Source organism: Helianthus annuus, chromosome 10, assembly GCF_002127325.2.
Source record: "Helianthus annuus cultivar XRQ/B chromosome 10, HanXRQr2.0-SUNRISE, whole genome shotgun sequence".
Classification (NCBI taxonomy): domain Eukaryota; kingdom Viridiplantae; phylum Streptophyta; class Magnoliopsida; order Asterales; family Asteraceae; genus Helianthus; species Helianthus annuus.
The window spans coordinates 123,004,329-123,024,670 of NC_035442.2; the positions used below are offsets into that span (position 1 = coordinate 123,004,329).

The following is a 20,342-nucleotide window of genomic DNA, read 5'->3' on the forward strand; positions in this document are numbered from 1 at the left end:
AAAACTGGGAATCCCTTTGTAGTCCCATCTTGAATGCTTGGACTGCTGTAGCAACATCAAGGTGTGGGATATCCAAGGATTCCCTGCTGAATTTGTTCACATAATCCCTTGGGGATTCTTGAGGTCCCTGTGTTATCCTGTAGAGGTCACTTGTTAGTTTTTCAAAGCTTCTACTGCAAGAAAACTAACTGTTAAACAAATTAACTAAATGAGAAAATGATGTAATTGAATGAGGTGGAACTTTTAGAAGCCATTTCAAGGCTGATCCTGTTAGAGTAGAGCCGAAGCCCTTGCACAAGCATGCTTCCTTAAGTTCTGGTGGGATAGGGTTAATCTCCATCCTCTCTCTATACCGGGCAATATACTCCTCAGGATCCATCGTCCCATCATACAGCTTCATGTTAGGAGTCTGGAATCTCTTTGGGATTTCTGCATCACAAATGGGGTGAGCAAAGCGGGATATATTGTGACTATCCCGGGATACTTCCGGTATAGGCTGCACTATCCCAGGCACACTTGATATCATATCCTTCAACTTTTGAAGCTCTCTGGTTATCGCTGATGTCACACCTGCATCCTGCAATGATCCAAGATTATTAGTAACAGGGATACTGGTGTTAACGGACAAGTTACCAGCTTGGTGATTCTGGTCATATCCTGGAGCGCATCCTGGAGTATATCCTGGATTTCTCACAGTTGACACCCTGACCGAAGAGGGTATCTCCGGAATATGACTCTGGGAATGGCTAGGCATAATATTCCCCCTGTTATCCTCAGTATATACTGCCGAACTGAAGTTCAAAGATCTAGGCTGCAAGGGAGTGACAGTATCCTCAGTGGGCCTTCTTGAGCTAGATTTCAAGAGTTGTATCTCTCTCATCAGCATTTGGTTGGTCTCCTGCTGTTGCCTCATCTGTTCCTATACACTACCAAACAAAGTTAGAATTTCTTCATTAGAGGCCAAAACAAGACCAGATCTCTGAATATTCTGAGTGGGAATAACATCCCGAGGCACATGAATTTCGGTTCCTTGTGAAGAGGCTTGCGTTCTCGGAGGAGGTGGTGGGAGCATCGAACCAATTGTTGTAGAGGTTGTAGCAGACACGGTGGAAGAGCTCATGTTTGATCTCGAAGCCATTGAAAATAGTATAGCAAAAAGTTTTGAAAATAGAAAACCGATTAACGATTTTACAAAAGCTTTTAGTAGAAATAGCACCACTTGCCCCACAGTGGGAGCCAAATTGTTTTGGTCAAAAATTACCTAAGCAATTAAGTGATCAAATTAGTTTTGTGAGGTAGTGTGCTAGTAATACTTTGTGAAAAATATGTTGGTTTGTTAGTTTGCAAAAATAGTTAACAGGATACGGCTCAGGATATCGAGCTGTATCTATGAACAACCAATGAGCAAAAATGTAAAGGTTGACACGTGATGTACGAGGAAAGCCCTTGATCAATCTAGATCTCCGGCATAAAACCTCGGGAGCTGACAATCGTCCGCTGCCTTGTTCTTCTTATTGCTTGAATAACATGATACAATGCAGGATATGACACGGATCAACTAAGTGTTACAATGCGATTCGAGTGCAAGTGTCTGTGTTTGTGAGTGGTTACAAGCGGTAGAGAGTAAGAGTGTACGAGAAATTGTGTGTGTGAAAGTCGTGTCTTCCTATGATCCATGCATTCCTTTATATAGTAAAAGGAAATAACTAACTATGCTAAAAATCCGGGATATTATGCTAAAAATCCGGGATACTGAGATTATTTCCTTTCTGAACATTGCCAGCCTGTTTCCACTCGTTTTCCACGCGCTTACTAACTATAACTCCGGGATTTAAGCTTCCATAACCATTACAACATTAATATCTTTGACCAATCTTCGTAACTTTCCATAAAACACGCCAATCTTCAATGCTGACCGTTACAAGAGCTATTTTTCCGCGATCAACGTCCTTATCCTGACCAATTTGAGTGGGTCTTCAGGATGACTTGGTCTTCATGAACGTTAGTCCCTTGTAGCCAACGTTTACAAGCAAAATGTTAGTAATAGTCAGGATATTGCCTCAGGATGTTACCAATATCCTGGTCTGGTATCCTGACCCGGTATCCTGATCATATACAACTAATAAAAAATCAAGATACAAGGTCAGGATATGGGCTAAGAATTTCACCCATAACAGGACCTGGGTCAAATTTAGTAGGACCTCCTTCAATACCCACCGGTATTGGATGGCGGGGGTCCAAACTCTTTGACCCCCTCATAAGTTAAACTACTATTAAAAATTTAACCCAGCAACTTAGGACTGTATCCCTGCTGACTCAGACTACTTAGCCGAGGGTAACGTCGCCTTCAAAAGAGGGGCCTACCACATTATGCATTAATAACTTAATTAATTATCTTTCAATAATCCGACCCTTTAGGATTATATCCTTGCCGACTCAAACTACTGGGTTGAGGGTAACGTCACCTTCAAAAGAGGGGCCTACTACAATAACTAAGATAATCTCTTAAACTGTGCAAAAGTGCGGAAATAATCAAAGGTTACACTACACACAAGTCGGATCCAAGTGATTCATCTTGTCTATCTGTTTTTACTTTTATTTTTATTTTCGGCATTTTAGTTAGTTTTATTTTTCTAGTTTAAAACCCTTTTTTCTAACTTTTAATTTGATTAGACGTTGAGGATAAACCGGTACTAAAAGCTCTTGTGTCCTTGGACGACCTCGGTATCTTACCAACACTATACTATGTCCACGATGGGTGCACTTGCCCATATGTGTGTTTAGTGTTAGTAAATATCGTGTTTTATAAATTTAAAACTTGGCTAAGAAGTGTAAACGGGCTTAAAATATACACCTAAAATATATACACACTGACACGCATCAAGTTTTTGGCGCCGTTGCCAGGGACGCAAGGATTTTAAGAAAGCTTAAAATCGACAGCCTAATCAGTTTTTCAAAACCTTTTCAAAACGCGCGCACATTTTTCTGCATTTTAGTTTAGTTTGCGTTTACAGTAGCCTGAACACGGGGCCGTGTTCACTGAACACGGGGCCGTGCTGCATATTTTTCATAAAACACCCAGATACAGAGTCTGAACACAGGGTGGTGTCCACTGAACATGCCCCCGTGCTCAACAAGACCAGTAACTTTTAATTAAACGCCCAGATACAGACCCTGAACACGGGGCCGTGTCCACTGAACACGGGGCCGTGTCCAGCCTCTGTTTCCGTTTTTATTTTTGGTTTTCTGGTCCCGAGACTCTGTTGTGGTCTGCTGAGTGATTCTTGTGGATCAATACTCAGGAGGCTACAACTACACATATGAGGAGGATGATTATAGGAGAGACTATTGCACTAATTGTGGTAACCCGCACTCGGTTCAATATTACAACTCATCTCAATCATCCACTTCATACAACTATTATGAGGAGCCCAGGTACAAGCCATCAACTTCATACACATCCTATGAAGACCAAAGGTATGAACCTTCTCCCTCATACTCATATTTTGATGAACCAAGGTATGAGCCTTCATACTCATACTTTGAGGGACCAAGATATGAGCCACCACCTTCATATGCTTATTATGAGGAACCATGGCGTGAACAACCCACCTCATATGAGTACTATGAAGAACAAAATTACGACCCTTATCCATCATATACTTACAATGAGGAATAATGGTACGAACCATCTACTTCATATGAGTACTATGAGGAGCCAAGGATCGAACAACCGGATTCAAGCTTTGAGGATTCCGATCCTTTCTCTATCACCGAAGTGACTGGTAGGATAATAGAACAACTTAAAACTATCGAGCGATACATAAAAGAATCTCGCGCAAGGGAAGAGGAGTCCCGCGTAAGAGAAGAATTAAATAAAGAAACGATAGTTGAAGAAGTAAAAATGGAAGAACAAATAAGTGAAAAACCGACACATGAGTTAAACAACGAAAGAGGTGAGGCCGATAACGTTAAAATTCATGAGGAGTCTAATTTTGGAGAAATTAATCTCTTGTCACCTTCTTTTGAAAATCATTGTTTAGTACCCACTAATGCTAAGTTTTTAAAAGAGTTAAACACTAACACTAAAATTGACGAAATGGTAAGTATTAGGTTAACTAATGATCAAACTTCACTAATAAAAGAAGACCCTTTTGAAATCAACATTACACCGGTTCCATGTTTTTTTTCAAAATTCATTTATTAGTAATGTCACTATTGATAAAGATCTTTGTGTTAACATAATGCCTAATTACATTTTTGAAAAATTAAGTATTAGTGATTTTTCTCCACTTCAAATACCCATTTTTCTATCCAATCGGAAAATAATAAAATCAATCGGTATAGTCGAGGATGTTTTGGTTCAAACAAATCAATTGGTAATCCCAACCGACTTTGTCATCCTTGATGACGCTCCTCTAGTGTTGGGACGACCTTTTGTAAAAACTTATGAAGCTTTGAAAAAACCGGAAATACAACAACCTACCTCTTCAATTAGGGGCATTCAAAAGGAGCATAGATCTTGAGCGCTCAATGAAATATCCTTTTGGCAATAATGACCCCCTAATTGAAGATGAAGATGAGCCACCCGATACAAGTGAAAAGATGGACCACTTTGTTGAAGAAGAGGTCACCATAGAACAAACTTTTAAAGTTCTTAATGAGCAACCAAATAAGGAGTCTCCTAAAGACCCACCTCTTGAGCTCAAAGAACTTCCGAAAGGTTTGGAATATGCTTTTCTAGACAAGGATGGTAAATATTCTGTAATTATTTCGTCTAAATTAAGTAGTATAGAAAAAGAAAAATTAATTAAACTTTTGAAAAAACATAAAAATGCGATCGCTTGGAAGCTTGTAGATATTAAAGGAATAAGTCCTTCCATGCGCACGCACAAAATTCTAAAGAACGATGACTACAAATTAGTAATACAATCACAACGAAGAGTAAATCCAAACGTCCAAAAAGTGGTTAAAAACGAGGTCATCAAATTACTTGACGCCAGACTTATTTATCCTATATCCGATAGTCCTTGGGTAAGTCATGTTCAAGTAGTTCCAAAGAAAGGGGGTATGACGGTAATAACTAATGAAAAGAATGAATTAATACCAACGAGAACCGTCACAGGATGGAGAGTATGTATAGACTATAGACGGTTAAATGAAGTAACAAGGAAAGATCACTTTCCTTTGCCCTTCATTGACCAAATGTTAGAGAGATTATCCGGTCATAAATTTTACTGTCTCTTGGATGGTTTTTCAGGTTACTTTCAAATCCCGATAGCACCTGAAGACCAAGAAAAGACAACATTCACATGTCCTTACGGAACTTTTGCTTATCGACGCATGCCATTCGGTCTATGCAATGCCCCCGCAACATTCCAACGTTGCATGGTGGCCATCTTCCATGACATGATAGAAAAGACAATGGAAGTCTTCATGGACGACATTTCTATCTTTGGAGATTCATACGACCAATGCCTCGATAACCTCGAACGAATGCTATCCTGATGTGAGGATACTAACCTCGCCCTTAATTGGGAAAAATGCCATTTCATGGTAACGGAGGGAATAGTACTCGGTCACAAAATCTCAAGCGAAGGAATGGAAGTGGATCGAGCCAAAATAGACACTATTTCTCGATTACCTCCACTATCCTCCGTTAGAGCAATCAGAAGCTTCTTAGGGCATGCCAGATTTTATAGACGGTTTATCAATGACTTTTCAAAAATCTCAAGACCTCTAACAAAATTACTTGAAAAAGATGTGCCTTTCATCTTTGACAAGGATTACAATCAAGCATTTCTAACCCTCAAGGAAATGCTAGTCAATGCACCTATCATGATAGCGCCTGATTGGAAACTACCTTTTGAAATCATGTGTGATGCAAGTGACTTTGCAATTGGGGCAGTCTTGGGACAACGAAAAGAAAAGCATTTTCACCCAATTTATTATGCTAGTAAAACACTTAATGATGCACAAGAAAATTACACAACAACTGAAAAAGAGTTACTAGCTGTGGTATTTTCTTTTGATAAATTTCGTTCTTATCTTGTTCTTTCTAAAACAATAGTCTATACAGATCATGCTGCCATTCGATACCTTTTCAAGAAACAAGATGCTAAACCCCGTGTGATTCGGTGGATTCTACTCCTCCAAGAATTTGATATTGAAATCAAAGACAAAAGAGGAGCAGAAAACACCGCAGCAGATCACCTTTCACGCTTAGAAGACCCAGCTTTGGAGGCAACCAGGGATGAAAAAATCAACGAAAAATTTCCAACGGAATCCCTGGAAATGGTGGAATACAGACAAGAACCATGGTATGCCGACTATGCTAACTACTTAGCTAGCGGTATAGTCACCAAAGGATGGCCACATCACCAAAGAAAGAAATTATTTGCTGATGTAAAGCATTACTTTTGGGAAGATCCTTATCTTTTCAAAATGTGTGCCGACCAACTCATCCGAAGGTGCGTATATGGTAGTGAAGCAAGAAGAATTCTCCGCCATTGTCATGAAGGTCCATACGGAGGACATCATGGTGCCGCTAGTACCGCACGAAAGGTATTTGATTCAGGATTTTATTGGCCTTCCATTTACAAAGACGCTTAAAGTCTTGTTAAGACATGTGACGCCTGCCAAAGATCAGGTAATATTTCTTCCAAAAACGAAATGCCACAAAATGGCATTCTTGTTTGTGAAATTTTTGATGTGTGGGGACTCGACTTCATGGGACCTTTCCCACCATCAAAAGGAAACAAATATATACGTGTGGCGGTCGATTACCTGTCTAAATGGGCCGAGGCCGAGGCACTTGCAACAAATGATGGAAGAGTCGTGGTAAGATTTCTGATGTGCACAAAATGCAACATATAAATTACATCAATTGTGGCATAAAACTAACCCTTTTTTAGTACTAATGTTGGAAAAAGTGTGCTTTTATCTTCCTTTTGTATTTTCAGGATTAAATGAGCTCAAATAAACAAAAGAAGCAAAAAGGCAGCTAAATCTAACACAAATACAAGAAAAGGAACAAACGTGGCATGCCCGACCCCCTGACAGCATCTTCCCAAGCAAAACAAGAGAACAGAAGGCTGAACACGTCCCGTGCTCAGTGAGCACGGGGGCGTGCCGAAGTGTCAGCAGAAAAGACAAAGTTGTAGAAGCTTCCATCGCCCACCACGGGGCCGTGCTCAGCGAACACGGGGCCGTGGTCAACTATAAGATTCGTGGAATCCAGGCAAATCTTGATAGTACAGATATGCTTCTGCACACGGGGTCGTGCTCAGCGGACACGGGGGTGTGGTCAACTAATGCAGAGAAATTGCAATTAATGAAGAAAGAGAGAAGGATGAACACGGGGCCATGCCCGAGCTTCTGTTCAGCCTATAAATAGGAGTGCTTGGTTCACTTGCAACTCATCCCTTGGCACACCACCTCTCGCACACTTCACCCACCACCATCACAACACCATCATCCACCACCATCATCCATTGTCCATCATAGAGTGTGTGAGTCGTCTCGGGATCCAAGATTGATTGTAAGAGTTCTTGACAATCAAAGGCCATGTTTGCCTAAGTCTCTTACATCACTTGGTGTTGACAAGTGTATAGTGTAATACTTTTTATTTTTAAACTTTTCGCACTTTTTATTTGGTTATGTATTAATGACTTTAATAACTAGTTTCTTATGTTGAAGGTGATTCTTCCTTATCGTTTGTCCGTGGTGTCTTGGCATTATTTTACTGTCTATATAAAATAAAAGATTTTCACCATTCATATCTCCACGGTCTATATGGAGATATGTTGGCTACCTGGTCGGGGGTTAAGGGAACGGTTTGGTAAGAGTCTTGCCATTGTTCAGTGTATAGAACCTGCAAAGGACCTGGGTCAAATTTAGTAGGACCTTATTCTATACCCACCGGTATTAGATGGCGGGGGTCCAAACTCTTTGACCCCCTCATAAGTTAAACTACTATTAAAACTTTAACCCGGCTACTTAGGAATGTATCCCTGCTGACTCGGACTACTTAGCCGAGGGTAACGTCGCCTTCAAAAGAGGGGCCTACCACATTATGCATTAATAACATAATTAATTATCTTTCAATAATCCGACCCTTTAGAATTGTACTCTTGCTGACTCAAACTACTAGGTTGAGGGTAACGTCACCTTCAAAAGAGGGGCCTACTACAATAACTAAGATAATCTCTTAAAATGTGCAAAAGTGCGGAAATAATCAAAGGTTACACTACACACGAGTCGGATCCAAGTGATTCATCTTGTCTATCTGTTTTTACTTTTATTTTTATTTTCAGTATTTTAGTTAGTTTTATTTTTCTAGTTTAAAACCTTTTTTCTAACTTTTAATTTGATTAGACGTTGCTTGTGTCCTTGGACGGCCTCGGTATCTTACCAACACTATACTATGTCCACGATGGGTGCACTTGCCCATATGTGTGTTTAGTGTTAGTAAATATCGTGTTTTATAAATTTAAAACTTGGCTAAGAAGTGTAAACGGGCTTAAAATATACACCTAAAATATATACACACTGACACGCATCAGCACTTATTGCATTCCCTGATACTGCAAGATACAGGGATAATGGTTCACCATCCTCAGGCTTCATCAATAGAGGTGCAGTTGAAAGATACTACTTCAACTCCTGCAAGGCTGCTTCATGCTTCTCCCCCCCCCCCATTCGAATTTCTTATTTTTCTTCAGGATATCATAGAATTCCTTGCATTTTTACGAGGATCTTGAGATAAATCTGTTTAATGCTGCTACTCGTCCCATCAGTCTTTGTACATCTTTCATGTTGGAAGGTGACTTGATATCCAAGATGGCTTTAATCTATTCTGGGCTTACTTCTATCCCTCTTTTAGTCACCATGTATCCTAAAAACTTTCCTGCTTCTACTCCAAAATGGCACTTGGTAGGATTTAGCTTCATGTTATATTGATCCAGGATATCAAATGCTCCCTTATTATCCTGGAGGTGATCCTCACCCTTCTTAGATTTTACTACCATGTCATCGATGTACACCTCCATGGTGTCCCCCAGCTTTTCTTTAAACATCATGTTCACCAATCTTTGGTATGTCGCACCTGCATATTTCAAACCAAAAGGCATAGCAGTATAACAATAAATACCTGTTGGTGTCATGAAAGCAGTATCCTCCTAGTCCGAAGGTTCCATTTGGATCTGCTGGAATCCTGAGGATGCATCCATGAAGGTCAACATCTCATGGCCGGCAGTAGCATCCACCATTGAGTCAATATGAGGTAGAGGAAATGGGTCTTTGGGACAAGCTTTGTTCAAGTTTGTGTAATCTTTCAACTTCCTCTTGAATGATTACATTTCATTTAGGAGCAAACTTCCTTCTCTTTTGCTGAACAGGCTTGAATGACCTGTCAATTCCAAGCTTGTGAGTGATAATATCTTTTGAAATACCTGTCATATCCTCATGCTTCCATGCAAAAGTTGACATCCTGCATTTCAAAAAGTTAGTTAACTGATCCTCAATATCCTGAGGGATATTGGTTCCTATGAGCACCGAGATATCTGGATTATCCTGATCCAGGATAACTTTCTTAACATCCTGCTCTAAAGCCTCCATGATATCCTAGGCTCGTATCTTTAATTGCTATGCTGCACTGGGCTTGGTTGAGGATTTCATTGAGGATGAATAACATTCCTTTGCCTCCTGTTGATCACTTTCTATCTTGACAACTCTCCAAGGGGTAGGGATCTTGATACACTGATGATAGGTTGATGGCACAGCTTTCATATCATGGATCCATGGCCTACCCAATATAATATTGTAGCAGGGTAAGGAATCCATGACACAGAAGCGTTGCATTGAGTTGACCCCTTCAACATATACTGGCAACTTTATTTCTCCCACAGTATTTGTAACAACTCTCACGAAAACCATTATTTATTATTTTAATTGTCCAATAGGAAACCCTAATTGAGACCCCCAAGTGATCCTGCATAAACCCTAAAATTTTCAGAATAATCGGAATCAGGATCAAGGCCCCTAAAATTCGGGGGGGGGGTGGGGGGGGGGGTAAATCCCTAGTTGGTATTATCTCGACAGTTTGTTGTAGGAAACGAACTAAGGCGAAACGTCAACTCACCTAGGCTACAAATGAATGTGGCAACCCTATGCTGGAAGGGGTCCCCTCGCGCCACGCGAGGGAGACCACTTTCCAGTATAAATAGGGGAGGTTGGCACTTAGCTTTCTGCATTGGTTCGACGTACAAAATCGCTTTACACACTGAGATATCGTTCAATTACTACAAAACACACATGAACATGAAATGCTGCCGCGACAAACAGGGTAATAACTCGATCGCTGCTACAATTCAATATCCGATCGATTGAAACTATCCAATGGATGTTTAAGTGATGCCCGCATTAGGGTTATACTTTGTCATTCGTCGTGAATTCGATGGATGTTTAGTATGGCACTTTGTCATTCGTTGTGAGGGTTGTATCTCGTGACTTATCGTAAATGCTATATTAGTTACTGACCTAGTTTTCGTGTGCATTGTTATTTGAATTAGATTAACATGGCTAATCAGTAGGCTAAACTCTGCCCGTTTAAATCTACAATGTGAGTCATTCTCTTTTATAAAAGTACTTTATAAAACCTAAATGTTCTCCAGTTATAATTACAGGGATTAAGTTTTTGTAATCTTCAATTACTGCCGGTATGTGGGGTTTTGTATACATTACTTGATACCCGTCACCATTGGACAACGAGTTAGCCAATGGGTGATCCGACCATAGTCACAGATCCAGTCGAGTGACAAATACCGATTTGGGGTAATTGGTTGATAGAAGCATTGTAATCTCTCTTAATACTGTGGATTATAACAATGTGTCGTTTTGTGCAACTTGAATGACTCGCCAGTATTTCTTGCTTATAAAACCTTTTAAAACATGTTTCAGGTGATCTGCTGTGAATTAAGGAAAAAGTGCTGTGGAGCACTAACAAGCTTGAAGTAGTGGCTTAATAAAACAAATAAACATGTTTTGTAAACCAGGGGTTTCTCGGTGAAATTCCCTTATTGTAAATTATGGGTTTTATCCCGAATTGTGAAATAAAATAATCGGGCATTTGAAGTTTTCAAAGATCCTGTTAAAATTTCCGCTGCCATAATAATCAATACCACGGGTTTCTGTCCCGCGGTCCTGGACTGGGTCAAACCGGGTCGGGGGCCGTGACAGTATTCCTGGCCTCTCCACTGAATCCAACAAGCATAGTGGATTTTGAAGTGATATCCATCGGGGATACATTCATCCTCTTCAATGTTTCTAGCTGAATTACGCTGACGGAGCTGCCATTATCCACCAGTATCCTGCGCACAAAATGATTAGCAACATACAAAGTTATTACCAAAGCATCATGATGAGGATCCTGGACAATATCCCTGTCATCACTATCGAATGTGATCACTTTATCAGTCATGAGGGTTGTGATCCTAGTTGGCTTATCCCCCCTTTCTGCCTTAGCCTCCTTTGCATGTCTTTTGGCTGCAGAATAAGAAGTTCCGCAGATATCGGACCCTCCTGAAATAAAGTTAATTATCTTGGCATCCGCAGGAGGTGATGTTGCTCGTTTAGGATCCTTCTCGGTATCCTGACCCTTATTCTTCTTTCTTCCCAGGAGATCCTTCAGATATCCCTTGCTCAAGAGATAGCTTATTTCTTTCCTCAGAGCAATGCAATCCTCAGTAACATGTACGAAATCCTCATGGAAGGCACACCACTTGGACTTATCCTTCCAATCAGCTTTTTGATGGTTCTTCCTAGGCCACCCTGCTTTGTCTCCTAAACCTTGCATAGCATACATCAGTTCAGGTATGTTAACAAAAAAACAATATTCTGACAATTCAGGATACTCTTCAGGATCCTCGTCTTCAACAGCATTCACTTTCTTCATGTCCTTCCTGCCATATGGCTTAGAACGATATGGCTTGTACGAGGATTCTGACTTCCTGTTGGTTGATTCGTAGGTCGAAGATGAATTCATCCTCTCTTGCATCTTTTTGTCATCCTCCAGGAGAATATATCTTAAAGCCCTGTTCCGAGCTTCATCTAGGTTCCTGCAGGGATTCATTACAAGATCCTGGTAAAATTGAGAATCTTTTTGCAATCCCATCTTGAAAGCCTGCACAGCTGTTGCAACATCAAGATGTGGGATATCTAAGGATTCTTTGCTAAACTTGTTCACATAATCTCTTAAGGATTCCTGAGGTCCTTGAGTTATCCTGTAGAGATCACTGGTTAGTTTTTCAAAACTTCGACTGCAAGAAAATTGACTAATAAATAAATTGACTAAGTAAGCAAATGATGTAATCGAATGAGGAGGAACGTTTAAGAGCCATTTTATAGTTGATCCTGTTAAGGTAGAACCAAAACCCTTGAAGAGGCATGCTTCCTTGAGATCTGGAGGGATAGTGTTGATTTCCATCCTTTCCCTATACTGGGCAATATGCTCTTCAGGATCTGTGGTCCCGTCATAGAGCTTCATGTTGGGGGTTTGAAATCTCTTTGGGATTTCAGCATCACATATAGGATATGCAAACCGAGATATCTTGTGGCTATCCTGGGATACTTCTGGGATCGGCTGGACTACTCCAGGTACACTGGATATCATGTCCTTTAACTTCTAAAGCTCCCTGGAAAGTGCTGATGTCATATCTGCATCCTGCAAAGATCCAATACCATTAGTAGCAAGAGTATTATTATTATTAGATACATTACCAGTCTAAGGATTCTGGCCATATCCTGAAGCATATCCTGAACTTCTCATAGTTGACACCCTAACCGAAGAGGGTATCTCAGGAATATGACCTTGGGAATGGCTAGGCACAATATTCCCCCTGTTATCCTCAGTATATACTGCAGAACTGAAGTTCAAAGCTCTAGGCTGCAAGGGAGTGACAGTATCCTCAGCAGGCCTGCTTGAGCTGGATTTCAAGAGTTGTATCTCTTTCATCAGCATTTGGTTGGTCTCCTGCTGTTGCTTCATCTGTTCCTATATACTACCAAATAAAGTTAGAATTTCATCATTAGAGGCCAAAACAGGAGCAGATCCCTGAACATTCCGAGTTGGGATAATATCCTGAGGCTGTGAAGAGGCTTGCGTCCTTGGAGGAGGTGGTGGAAGCACCGAACCAATTGTTGCAGAGGTTGTAGCAGACACGGTAGAAGAGCTCATGTTTGATCTTGAGGCCATTGAAAATAATGTAGCAAAAAAATTGAAAATAGAAAACCAAGTAATGATTTTGCAAAAGCTTTTAGTAGAAATAGCACCACTTGCCCCACGGTGGGCGCTAAATTGTTTTGTTCAAAAATTACCTACGCAGTTAGTTAATCAAATTAGTTAAGTGAGGTAGTGTGCTAAGAATGTGTATCGAAAATATGCTGATTTGGTTGTTTGCAAAAACAGTTTTCAGGATATAGCTCAGGATATCGAGCTATATCTATAATCAAACAATGAGCAAAAAGTAAACGGTGACACGAGATGTACGAGGAAAGCCCTTGATCAATCTAGATCGTCGGTACAAAACCTCGGGAGCTGACAATCGCAGCTGCCTTGTTCTTCTTATTACTTCAAATGTCAGGATACAGTGCAGGATATTGACCAGATCGCTACTAAGTGTTACAATGCTTTTTCAGAAAGTGAGAGTTGCGAGAGAGAGTAGAATAGTTCGAGAGTAGTGAGTGTGATGTCATATTTGATCTGGTTTATCTATCTATTTATAGCTAAGAAATGAAAACAAAATCTCCTACAAATGGGGGATGCCATCGAATATTCCCTAGTTAAAGTTGGAGACCAAGTAAAGCGGCCTCAACGTCTTTCTTCGAACAGCTTGGACCGAGTCTTCAGGGGAAGAGGTCTTCATGAACGTTGCAAACTTGAGCTCGTACTCCTGCACATAATCCGTTAGTAATCCTCAGGATACCACACCAGGATGTTACCAATATCCTGAGTCAGCATCCTGAGTATGAATATTTATCATATAGTCAAGATATAATTCAAGATATTATCCAGGATATGGGCTCAGAATTTCACCCATAACACTTATTATATCATTTGTTTCATTATTTAGTTCAAAATAAAATTATGCTTTTTCCCCCAGCTAAAATTTACGATTTTTCTCTTGGTTCAAAATTACGATATCACCCTCAATTTAAAATTACGTTTTTGCCTCCAGTGCAAAATAAAAATATGGTTTTCCCTAGCTAAAAATTAGGATTTTACCCTCAAGAAAAAAATTTGATTTTCCCCAAGTAAAAAATAAATATATGACTTTGCCCTCAGCTAAAAATCGTGTCAAGAAGCAGCCTAACACCCTTTTTGCTTTTCCTTTCTAGCAAAACTATAGTACTGCTTTTTTTAATGGTTGAGAATTATTCGGCTATCGCCCCGCAATGCGGGCGAAGCATCACCTAGTTATACATATGGTTAGAAACTCATGATGAATAGTGTCAGCAATAAAAAACAATTAAAGTGTGTGGCAAAAGTAAAATGTAAAAGGATAATTAATTTTCTCATCCCATGAATTATAAAATACTAAATGCAATACTGTGACGTAGTGACATTTGATTGGTCAGTGCTTCTCCTCACCTTATATTTCCTTCTTTTTTAATTGTTTTATTTCTAGAGTTTTGGTTGAGTTTTTTTATTATTTTAACATAAGGACAAGATTATTTGGATATTAAATACATCGACATATAATCTTGATATGTTTTCTAAGGTAGAGGATCCTGTACATTAATCTAATACTGTGAGAACGGAGAGAAATAATGTGGTGATGACAAGTGTCCTATATCTAAATTAATTCAAAAGGGTGAATTAGTAATTTTCTATTTCTTTCAATTAATTGATTAACAGATAAAATTCGAATTTAAGAATTAATCTACGAATTTGTGTCATCTCGTTCACCGGTTATTAATTCTATAGTGTTATATAATTCTGTGATGCAACCACCATTCAGAACTGTATAGTGTTATATATTTTTATATAGTGTTATATAGTGTTACATGGTGTTATATGGTATTATATGGTGTTATATAATTATGTAGTGTTATATAATTCTGTAGTGCAACCACCAAAAAACACTATATAACACCATCAATTATTAATTGTGTAGTGCAACACCATTCAAAACTGTATAGTGTTACATATTTTTATATAGTATTATATACTGTTACATGGTCTTATATGGTATTATATAGTGTTCTTTGATTTATATAGTGTTATATGATGGATGCGTACTGTTATATGGTGTTATATAGTGTTACAAAGTATTATATGGTGTTATATAGTGTTATATGATGAATGTATAGTGTTATATGATGGATGTATAGTGTTATACATTTATTGTAGCAGTTACATATTTCTGTATTTTTAGAATTTAGGATCGACAGAATTTAGCAGTTAAATTTGAATCACTAGAATTTAGGAGTGAATCACTAGAATTTAGGAGAGGTTACCTAATTTGAAACATATACAAAGACACTATTACCCCTACAATTTTCAAATCATTCCATATAATTAAAACACAATTTATAATTTGGTCCCTATTGATCTCAACCATTAGATCAAAGATCTAATGGTTTAAAACACTTCTTACACTTCTCACACTTTAGACACTTTGTACACTATCCCTACCATGTTTTCTAAAACCATAATTACTAAAATTGATTTTTTTTGTTACATCAATAGTTTTTGAGTGAAAAGTTTCATTAACTGTAAAAATTATGGATGTGTCACGCTTTGCGTAATTTTACATTACGTATTTTTCTTTTTATTCTTTATTTACGTTTCAATGTTAATAATATAGTCGTTGCAACGAACCGAACATGTGTAGATATTGTTTTGGTTATATACATATGCTCTTTCGCTTACTATAGCACGCGATAATGCCGTAACAAATGAACCAATATCGACCGAACTTTTGTCGTGTCCCCGCCGCAACGTGCGGGGTGGAAACCTGCTAGTTATATATATGTTTTTAAAGTTGTGATGAATAGTGTTTGCTATTTTTTAAATAATTGTTTTTTTAGTGGTATATTAAATATTATTAATTTGATTTTCTTTAATAAATAAAAATAAAATAATTGTTTTTTGCTTTTATTGGTATACTAAATATTATTCCTTTGATTTTCTTTAATAAATAATAAATAATTGTTTTTTAGCGGTATATTAAATATTATACATTTGATTTTCTTTAATGAAAATTAATAAATAATAAATAATAATTGATAATTGTTAAATATTTGTTTTTTATTAGTATTATTTTATTTTTCAATAAATTTGATTTTTTTAGTAATAAGTTGCGTTTGTAAATAAAAAAATATTTCTACATCTGTATGCCGCTATCGTAATGTCCGAACCAAAACTGAACGAATAAAACCAGTTTAATATATATCAATATTTATTTTTATTGATTTTTTTCTTTTGATAAACTAATATAGTATTGCTACCATATCGTACCGAGCATCATTAGTACCGATACATGTATTCATTTTTATGGTTTCAGGTTATTTTTTTCATTTATACAAATCTTCAGCAACAATAAATGAATATCGCTACAAGTACCATGACAATACAAACATATCGATATCGTTCGAACAACATTTATGTCAGTGATGATGTGTTACCGCAAGCATTGGATCAGTATCCATTCGGTTCGTTATTGTACTGGTACTGTATGACCCTATTCACGCTTTGACCCAAAACGACGCAGCGGAAAATGAACCGTAAAATTTCTTTCTATTAACTACTCTAACATACTTAAATACTGTTTAGGTCAACCCTTCTAACATAAATACATCATTCATCATTTGTTTAATGTAACTATGTTAACAAATGATTACAAACAACATGACCGCTTTCCCGTACAATCCATGATCTTCAACTTGATCCTCGTTCACTTGTCCATCATGAATATCTGATTAACCTGCGGTCGCCATATCTAACCAACATGTTAGTACATGGTAACATCATATATAATTTAATACATATACTTAAAAGGCTATATCACATTCTAACTATGTAAGGTACTCAATTGAAACATCCTCTCAATTTTATTTACTCGAGTCCGACATCAATTCCTCGAGAGTCCGGCGTTCCCATACCTACACTCCATTTATTTCATTCTCAATAGTAACAAGGTTAGGAGTACGTAATCTCAAACATAAACAAAACCCTGATGTGTGTAAAATGCAACATATAAATTACATCAAATGAGGCATAAAACTAACCCTTTTTTAGTGCTAATGTTGGAAAAAGAGTGTTTTTGTCTTCCTTTTGTATTTTCAGGATTAAATGAGCTCAAATTCACAAAAGAAGCATAAAGACAGCTAAATCTAACATGAATACAAGAAAAGGAACATAAGTGGATTGCCCGACCCCTCAACAGCATCCTCCCAAGCGAAATAGAGAAGGTAGAAGACTGAACACGCCCCGTGCTCAGCCAGCACGGGGCCGTGTCCAGTGAACACGGGGGCGTGGCGAAAGTACAGCAGGCGCATTAATTGTAATTGCGAATTACAATTAATGAAGAGAGAGAGTGTCAGACATGCACGGGGCCGTGCCCAGCCTTCTGTTCAGCCTATAAATAGGAGTTTTTGGTTTCATTGCAACTCATCCCTTGGCACACCACCTCTCTCACACTTCATCCACCACCCACCACCTCCATAACACCATCATCCACCACCATCATCCATTGTCTATCATAGAGTGTGTGAGTCGTCTCGGGATCCAAGATTGATCGTAAGAGTTCTTGACAATCAAGGCCATGTTTGCCTAAGTCTCTTACATCACTTGGTGAAGACAAGTGTTTAGTTTAATACTTTTTATTTTCAATCTTTTGCACTTTTTATTTGGTTTTGTATTAATGACTTGCTTATGTTGAAGGTGATCTTTCCTTATCGTTTGTCCGTGGTGTCTTGGCATTATTTTACTGTCTATATAAAATAAAAGATTTTCACCATTCATATCTCCACGGTCTATATGGAGGTATGTTGGCTACCTGGTCGGGGGTTAAGGGAACGGTTTGGTAAGGGTCTTGCCCTTGTTCAGCGTTTAGAGGTCCTGCAAGGGACCTGGTTCAATTTTAGTAGGATCTCCTACAATGCCCATAGGTATTGGATGGCGGGGATCCAAACTCTTTGACCCCCTCATAAGTTAACTACTATTAATACTATAACCCGGCTATTTAGGACTGTATCCCTGCTGACTCAGACTACTTAATCGAGGGTAACGTCACCGCCAAAAGCGGGGCCTACCATAATTTGCATTAATAACTTAATTCATTATCTTCCAATAATCCAACCCTTTAGGATTGTATCCTTGCTGACTCAAACTACTGGGTTGAGGGTAACGTCGCCTTCAAAAGAGGGGCCTACTACAATAACTAAGATAATGTTTTAAACAAGTGCAAAAGTGCGAAAATAATCAAAGGTTATACTAATACACGAGTCGGATCCAAGTGATTCATCTTGTCTATCTGTTTTTATTTTTATTTTAATTTTCAGCATTTAGTTAGTTTTTATTTCTCTTAGATTAAAAATCTTTTCTAACATTTTGATTTGATTAGACGTTGAGGATAAACCGGTACTAAAAGCTCTTGTGTCCTTGGACGACCTCGGTATCTTACCAACACTATACTACGTCCACGATGGGTGCACTTGCCCATATGTGTGTTTAGTGTTAGTAAATATCGTGTTTTATAAATTTAAAACTTGGCTAAAAGTGTAAAAAGGGCTTAAAATATACATCAAAAATATATTACACCTAACGCACATCAAGTTTTTTGGCGCCATTGCCGGGGACACAAGGATTTTAAGAAAGTTAGGAATCAACGGCCTAATCATCTTTTTATTTTTTCTTTTTAATTTTTAAGATTTTCTTAGTTTTTCAGCTTCTGCAGAGCTCAGCACGGGCCGTGCCTGGTCGGACACGGGCCATGCCCAACATTGTTACTGGCAGTTTTTAGTTTTCCAAGTTGCAGAAGGCTGACCACGAGGTCGTGTCGGTGCAACACGGGGCCGTGTCCAACTCTCCAGTAACTGGGATCTGGAAAACAATCACCGTAACTCCGACCACGGGCCGTGTTCACTGAGCATGGGGCCATGGTGAACCTTCTGACCAGTATTCTTTTTCGTTTTTATTGCAGGATTTGGAACCAGACGCCACCCCTACGTAGTGTATGAGCTCCAGTTCCAATAAGGACATAAAAGAACCTCTAGAAGAACCCGAACGCTTTCTCAGAAAAAGACTAAAAGCCAAAAATCAAGAGAAGGCTTCGGGAAATCCACTTCCAATGGCGGACCAACGTACTCTCATGGATTGTCTACGACCCACCGTAGGTAACCTTGGCGCCGCTATCAACGCACCGAATGTTGAAGCCAATAACTTCGAACTTCGGCCGCATTTGATACAAATGCTCCAAAACTCTGCAACCTTCCATGGGCTTGCAGACGAGGATCCCCATCTACATATTACTAATTTCTTAGAAATATGTGATACCTTTCGGATTAATGGAGCATCAAATGACGCCATCCGCCTTCGAATGTTTCCTTTCTCGCTAAAAGACCGAGCAAAAGCTTGGCTCAACGCCCTCCCAGCTGGTTCGGTAAACACCTGGGATGAACTAGCCCAAAAATTTCTATATAAGTATTTCCCTCCCGCTAAAACGGCCAAATTAATGACTGAAATTAATACATATTCACAAGAGGACGAGGAATCCTTATATGAAACTTGGGAAAGGTTCAAGGAGCTATTGCGAAAGTGTCCACATCATGGCCTTGCAATATGGCAACAAGTATCACTTTCTATAATGGGTTGTTGCCACACACAAGGCAGACACTTGACTCTAGCTCCGGGGGATTTTTAGGTAATCGCCGCTCGCATGAAATATATAACCAAATTGAGGAAATTGCTCAAACCAATTTTCAATGGCACACTCCCCGAGGCAATAAATCTATTGCCCCGGGCGCCCATAAGGTAGATGAAAGCACTTCTTTACAAGCCCAAATCGAGGCCCTTTCTTCAAAAATAAAAAAATTAGAAATGACAAAAACGGTCTCGGTTATGGCTTGTGAAGGGTGTGGTGGGCCACATGAAAATTGGAGTTGTATGAAAGAAACGGACGATCAACAAGAGTCGGTAAGCTACGTTGACAATAGACCTAGGCCGTCGGGTCCTCCAACGGGCACTTACAACCAAGGATGGCGAAATCATCCTAAACTTGGTTGGAGAGAACCCGACAATAGTAGTAACCAACAAACCCAACGAACAAACTTTCAACAAC

At 38.9% G+C, this 20,342-nt stretch overlaps 1 non-coding gene across 1 annotated transcript; it reads right to left on the reverse strand.

The window, feature by feature from the left end:
* Positions 1–19,730: 19,730 nt before the first annotated feature.
* Positions 19,731–19,837, reverse strand: LOC118483459. The gene has a single exon (XR_004870748.1). It is a non-coding gene; the product is annotated as a small nucleolar RNA R71 (small nucleolar RNA).
* Positions 19,838–20,342: the final 505 nt, after the last annotated feature.